This window comes from Mastomys coucha, unplaced genomic scaffold, assembly GCF_008632895.1.
Source record: "Mastomys coucha isolate ucsf_1 unplaced genomic scaffold, UCSF_Mcou_1 pScaffold15, whole genome shotgun sequence".
NCBI lineage: Eukaryota > Metazoa > Chordata > Mammalia > Rodentia > Muridae > Mastomys > Mastomys coucha.
The window spans coordinates 8,049,940-8,055,787 of record NW_022196897.1 but is presented as its reverse complement, the minus strand read 5'-3'; the positions used below and the strand labels follow the sequence as shown (position 1 = coordinate 8,055,787).

At 42.5% G+C, this 5,848-nt stretch overlaps 1 non-coding gene across 1 annotated transcript; it reads right to left on the bottom strand.

Moving 5' to 3' along the window:
- Positions 1–342: 342 nt before the first annotated feature.
- On the bottom strand, positions 343–449 carry LOC116092674. The gene has a single exon (XR_004119408.1). It is a non-coding gene; the product is annotated as a U6 spliceosomal RNA (small nuclear RNA).
- Positions 450–5,848: the final 5,399 nt, after the last annotated feature.

Sequence of the window (5,848 nt, the reverse complement as noted above, 5' to 3'; positions counted from 1 at the left end):
ACAACTGCATATGTACTCTGTTATGTGTGGGAAGGCCTATGTGCAGCCTGTGTATGACCAAGCTGCATATGTGCTCCGTATGTGTGGGAAGGCCTATGTGCAGCCTGTGTATGACCAAGCTGCATATCTGCTCCGTATGTGTGGGAAGGCCTATGTGCAGCCTGTGTATGACCAAGCTGGGAAGGCCTATGTGCAGCCTGCGTATGACCAAGCTGGGAAGGCCTATGTGCAGCCTGTGTATGACCAAGCTGCATATCTGCTCCGTATGTGTGGGAAGGCCTATGTACAGCCTGTGTATTTTCTTTGGTTAGTATTTCAGTCTCCCAAAGTCCCAAGGGTCCAAAAATTATGGAACGCTTTATGAATTTGTGTGTCATCCTTGTGCAAGGGCCATACTAATCTTTCTTATATTGTTCCAACTTTAGTATATATGCTGTTAAAGTGAGTACCACTTGTTTTTAATTAAATTCAGAGCAGAGTGTCTTAGGAAGCCAAATAGTGTTTAACTATCCAACATGGTGGAAGGATCAGAGAATGTGAAGAAATCCTTGAAGACTTATGCCAAGGCCCAGCTTTCTTTTTCTAAAACCATGATTGTAGACACCTTGCGTACATCCCAGCTAATCACTCCAGGAACTTTAACATTGCCATTCTCCATTGCCCTTGCATGTGCTCACATTGGCACTTGGCCCCAGAGAGGCAGAGGAGAAAGGGGGTTCTCAAAACAAATTATTTGGGAAAAACATGTATGGCCACAGATGCCCGAGATTTTAAAGACCAGATAATCTGTGATTCTTTTCTGCACAAACATTTTCTTTCATTGAATTACATTTTGAGAAATAAGGGTAATTCAGGGATAGGGTCAAGGCACAAGGTCCGTGAAAGCCAGATACATCACTAGGAGGTAAAGATCCCTGGGGAAGACTGCATTTCAAGGCTTTGTTGTGCTGACGTCCCTCCTCTTGCCATCCCTTTCCTCTTATCTTTTTAAAGGTACATGATTTTACTCATATTTGAAAGAGAAAAAGGAAAATGGAAGATACAATAGAAATCCTTAGAATGATGTTCCAGGGACAATGACACCGGCAGGTTCCAGAATATGGAAAGAGGGGTTGGTTTCAGAAAAGAAAACAATATTGTCCCCTTCTTTTCCAGCTTCAGGGAGCAATGAACACTTGCAGCCAATATCCCCAAGTGCAGATCCACTCCAGGTGCGAGCACAGGATGCTTTGCCCATATCCCTCACTATTGTGAGCACAAAACAAGGTTGAAAGAGAAACTGGCCCTCTAAACACAGCCCTTGGAGGAAGACACATGGCTGCTGATAGCCTAAGCTTTAATTTCTTCGGTATGTAGAACACTACCAAAATGGCATCAGACAACCGAGGGCTTGACACTGCTAACTCTGTGTATGTGGAATTCAGTGTAAACATACACATTTAATTCCACTGAAGAAAAGAGATATGACAGAGGTGTCTCATTTAGCAAATGTACCCCTGCAGCCATCCAGCCTATGCCTCTCTTTGTCACTACCCACCACAAATGATTTTTCACAGTAAAAATGAACTTCCACAACAAATTAATTACATGGGAGAGCAACCTGCACTTCACCCAAGATTTCAATTCTTATTTTTTCATCAGATATGAGTTATCCAAAGTAACTAGAAGAGATGATTAGTAAAGGTCTTTACTGAATATGAGTCCAAATCAACAAATAAAGCTATTGAAATATTTTCTTTAACCCAGCGTTTTCTACTCAGTGGTAGTCATTTTTATTTTCCTCTTCACAATAGCTTTTGGGGACTTGTAATCTGGGAGAATATACACTTTCTGTAAAGATAGCCAGCCAAGACACTTTTTATTTGTTTTGCTTTCACAGTAGAACTTTATGATTTGATAGGAACCTCAAACATGCCTTCTCTATTGTGAAAGAACCTTGGGCTCACTACTCCAAGTCATGTTTACTGAGTTCCCCTGTTTTGCAAGTCTCAGGTGACATGGGACTTCTTAGGAGTAACTGGGGTTCTCATGCACTGGCATCAGATCTTGCTGCCTTCACACTTGAAAATGTTGTGGATGCTTAAGAGTAAAGAAGGACACAATTTGTCTGAGGCTACCCTTTCCCATGCGAGCATCCTCAGTTTAGCTGAAATGCTAAACTGTAAATTGTAAGTGCAATGGGAGATCACGCAGGCTTGGGGGAAAGCCGGACCACTAGAAACAGCACATATCAAAGTTAAAATTCACATAGACAGACTCCTGGTCTCAAAAAATTATTTTGTTGACATAAGTACACGTTTGTTGTATTTGTGCCTGTATTGTATGTGTGTGTTTGCAAACACATTGGCACATGCATATACAAGGAGGGTGCCAGCGGTTGCCTGGTGTCTTCCTTAATTGCTCTGCACATTGTATATGGAGGCAAGCATCTCTTACTGGAATCTAGAGCTTGCCAATTCAGCCAGCTGTGCTGGACAGCTTGTTCTGGGGATCCCATCTCTACCTTCCACAGGCTGGGACGACAGGCAGCCTGCCAAGACCATCTGACATTTACATTGTTGCTGGGGAGTCAAACTAGTCCTCCTATCTACACAGCAGGTACATTATCTGTTAATTCATCTCTCCAGCCCCTACAAGTTAGTTCAGACTTACCTCAAATCTGTAATCCTCCTGTCTCTGCCTCTTCAATGCTATCAGCATGTGCCTTCATAACCAGTTCTACTCTTGAAAAATTTTAAATTTTGCCATGAATTGAGATGTAAAATGAATTATCTCTATTTGGCGATTATTTTATAATGCAACTTTACAGTAAATGCAGTTTTTAAAGGACTTTGGTTTTTATGATTAGCAGTTTCAGGCAACCCACCTAATACAGCTCCACCATGATTCTAACAAATTGTTTGCTTTGTGGCCACTCAGCTGGGCACCATGACAGTCGCTAGTGTACATTACATTATAAGTTAGCAGGCCAGAAGCTATGGCTCATGGCCTTAATTCTGGCAGAAAAGAGGTAAAGGTGAGGATCTTTGTGAATTCAAGACCAGCATCATCTACATAGCAAGTTCCATATGTGGCCAGGGCTACATAGCGAGACCCTGTCTCAATAAATACAAGCAGATTAACTTTTGCTTTCATGTTATGGAGACTATAGAGGACTAGTGTTTACAGTGTTCTCCTTCACACACAGGGACATTGTTTGCTTCCTGTGTTATAAATCCAGCCTGCCCTTTTCTTCCCTAAACTCCACGTTTTCACCATCAGTTTGATGGTCTTTAGCTGTCCTGTCCCCTCATCCTAAAGAATAAAAAAAAATGTTATTTTCTCATTGCCTGTAAAGACTGTGTGTCAGTTTGGTTTAAAGCCAACAGCAGCTTGATGATGTCCTTGGGGTCTCCATAAACACACGGAAGATGGAGGTGCTCAGAGGGACAGGGTGGATCACTCCTATGTAAAACAGGATGCCTGCTGCTTTGCTGGGGCTCAGCATCAGCATTTCAGTTCTAATCTGCATTTGTGAAATGTATTTCTATCTCTTTCATTCCTGACATTAATCACAGTATCCCAGGGAGACAGTCCATTTTATGGCTTCTATTTTACTCAAGAGAAATAAGAAACAAGAGCTTTAATGACTTTTCCAAAGTCAATAACAAACTAGGAATCAGGATTCAAAGTCTTCAAATGCCTACCTAAACCTTTCCAAAATAAAGGCTCTGTTTTTCTGTTTAGCTAACTGGAATAAATTAGAATAAGGACACATTAGATAAGGAGGAAGCTCCTGGTTCATAACACGGTGACATCGTTGCATTGCTGCTTCAGTCTAAACAGTCTAAACCACTTGTCTAAACTTCTCAGCATGTCTACCTTAATTGCTCACTTGAGTCTAACCTCATGTCGCCTCTATTTGTGAAATCACCTGGAGAAAATATTATTAAGGAAGTTGAGAATTCTAGTACAAGGGAAAGTTTCTCTTCCTAACAAGGCAATCATTCACTCGGATTGCACTACTCTTGTGATGTGCACATGACGTGCCCTATTCAGCAGTGACAGAACTGACAAAGTAGAAAACTGACTCAGGTTTTCATCCCAAATCCAGAGACCATGAGGATAGCAGCTTCCAAGAGCTTTGCCTGTTTGCAAAATGATTCTATGGTTTCTTTCCCCATTTTTGAGACTAAGTCTTTGCTTGCTGAGTGGGCCTCCAGGGGCCTGGGCACTGACTCTTCCATTATCCCCTAGTGTCCCTGGAGGATTGTAAGCTCACAGAATCCCAGAGCTACTTCTGAACCCCTGTTTCCAAAGGCTAGATACATAGCAAGAACTGAAGGAAAGTCATGTAGGTGCGTGTCACTCTTTCCCTGACACCCTTGGATGCCTTTGAAAAATAATAATACAGATCAGAGGCAGAATTCTGAAAGAGACAAGAAATCAAGTTTTTGTTTAAAAAAATTTACAGCTTAGGACAGGGATATTACATAGTTATAAATCATATGTTCATGTTTGAGACCCTGAAATCCGTGAGAAATAGCCATTTTAGACAAAAATAAAAATTAAAAAAAAAATGAGGGCAGGCTCCTTTGAAACAATTTGGTTGAGCAGGAAATCCATGTCACAATGAATGGAGAGGGTGGTGTTCTCCAGGTTTACTAGCTTCCTCTACAGTTTGGAAGTATGAATGGTGTCTCAGGGCTTTAATGATGCTCTCCTGCGACACAGGCTGTGAGGTTTGAATTTTACTTTGGTCAAGACCGAAATGATTAGTGGACACAGCTCTATACTGCCCCCTGGTGGTGCCATGCTTAACTGTGCTCTGGAATTTCTCTTAACCTGAGCACCAAGCCTGGGTGTGAACTAGGCTTATGGATGTAGAACACCAAAAACTCATTTTCCCCAACACTCAGATGTCTTATTGATATTATTTTTCTAGGGTGTGATTTGAGCATCAGGGAAGAAGAAATTACTTATAAGAAGTATGTCAAGATTCTAATGTAGTCACTTCCCAGGCTCACTGGCCATGGACTTGCCCTAAGAACTAATAACAATACAAGAGATGTGTCCACTGTACTTGATGCCTTTGACCCTGAGTCATCCAACCCATCTCAAACTAATTAACACCCTAACCTTGATGCTAAACATGGGAGTCATATGAAAAGTCAAAGGTCATTGAAATGATGTTTAGCTTTGAAGCAATGAACTTATGGTTTAGAAGTCAAGAAATGTATTAAAATAAAAAAAATGAATTATAAACTCCTCATAAGACTGGGAGTAACTGGGAAGGCGGGACCAGGCACACAGGAACTCCGCCAGCCCAGTGACTTGGGTTCCTTCAGGTCTGTCTGGGCTGGGGTCCAGAACAGACCTTGGGTGCAAGCTCTGCAGCCAGTCCCACAACACCCAGAGGAAGCTCCACTCCCAGGCGCTCTGACACACCCAGGATCAGAGGTGAGCAGGAACCAACATCTATCCCAACTCTGGGAGTAACTGGGACCAGCGGGACCAGGCACACAGGAACTCCACCAGCCCAGTGACTCCAGTTCCTTCCGGTCTTTTGGGGTTAGTGTTCTGAGCAGAACTTGGGAGCAAGCTCTGCAGTCAGTTCCACAACACACAGATAAAGCCACACTCCCAGGTGATCTAATAAGCCCAGGATCACAGGATCACAGAATCACAGGATCACAGAGACAGCTTGAATCTGAGGAGTTCTGACACAACCAGGATCACAGGAAGAACAGGCTCCAGTCAGATTTAGCAAGGGCAGGTAGCATTAGAGTTAACCTGATGCCGGAGGGCAAGTGTAAGAAAATAAACAACACAAACCAAGGTCACTTGCCATCATCAGAACCCAATTCTC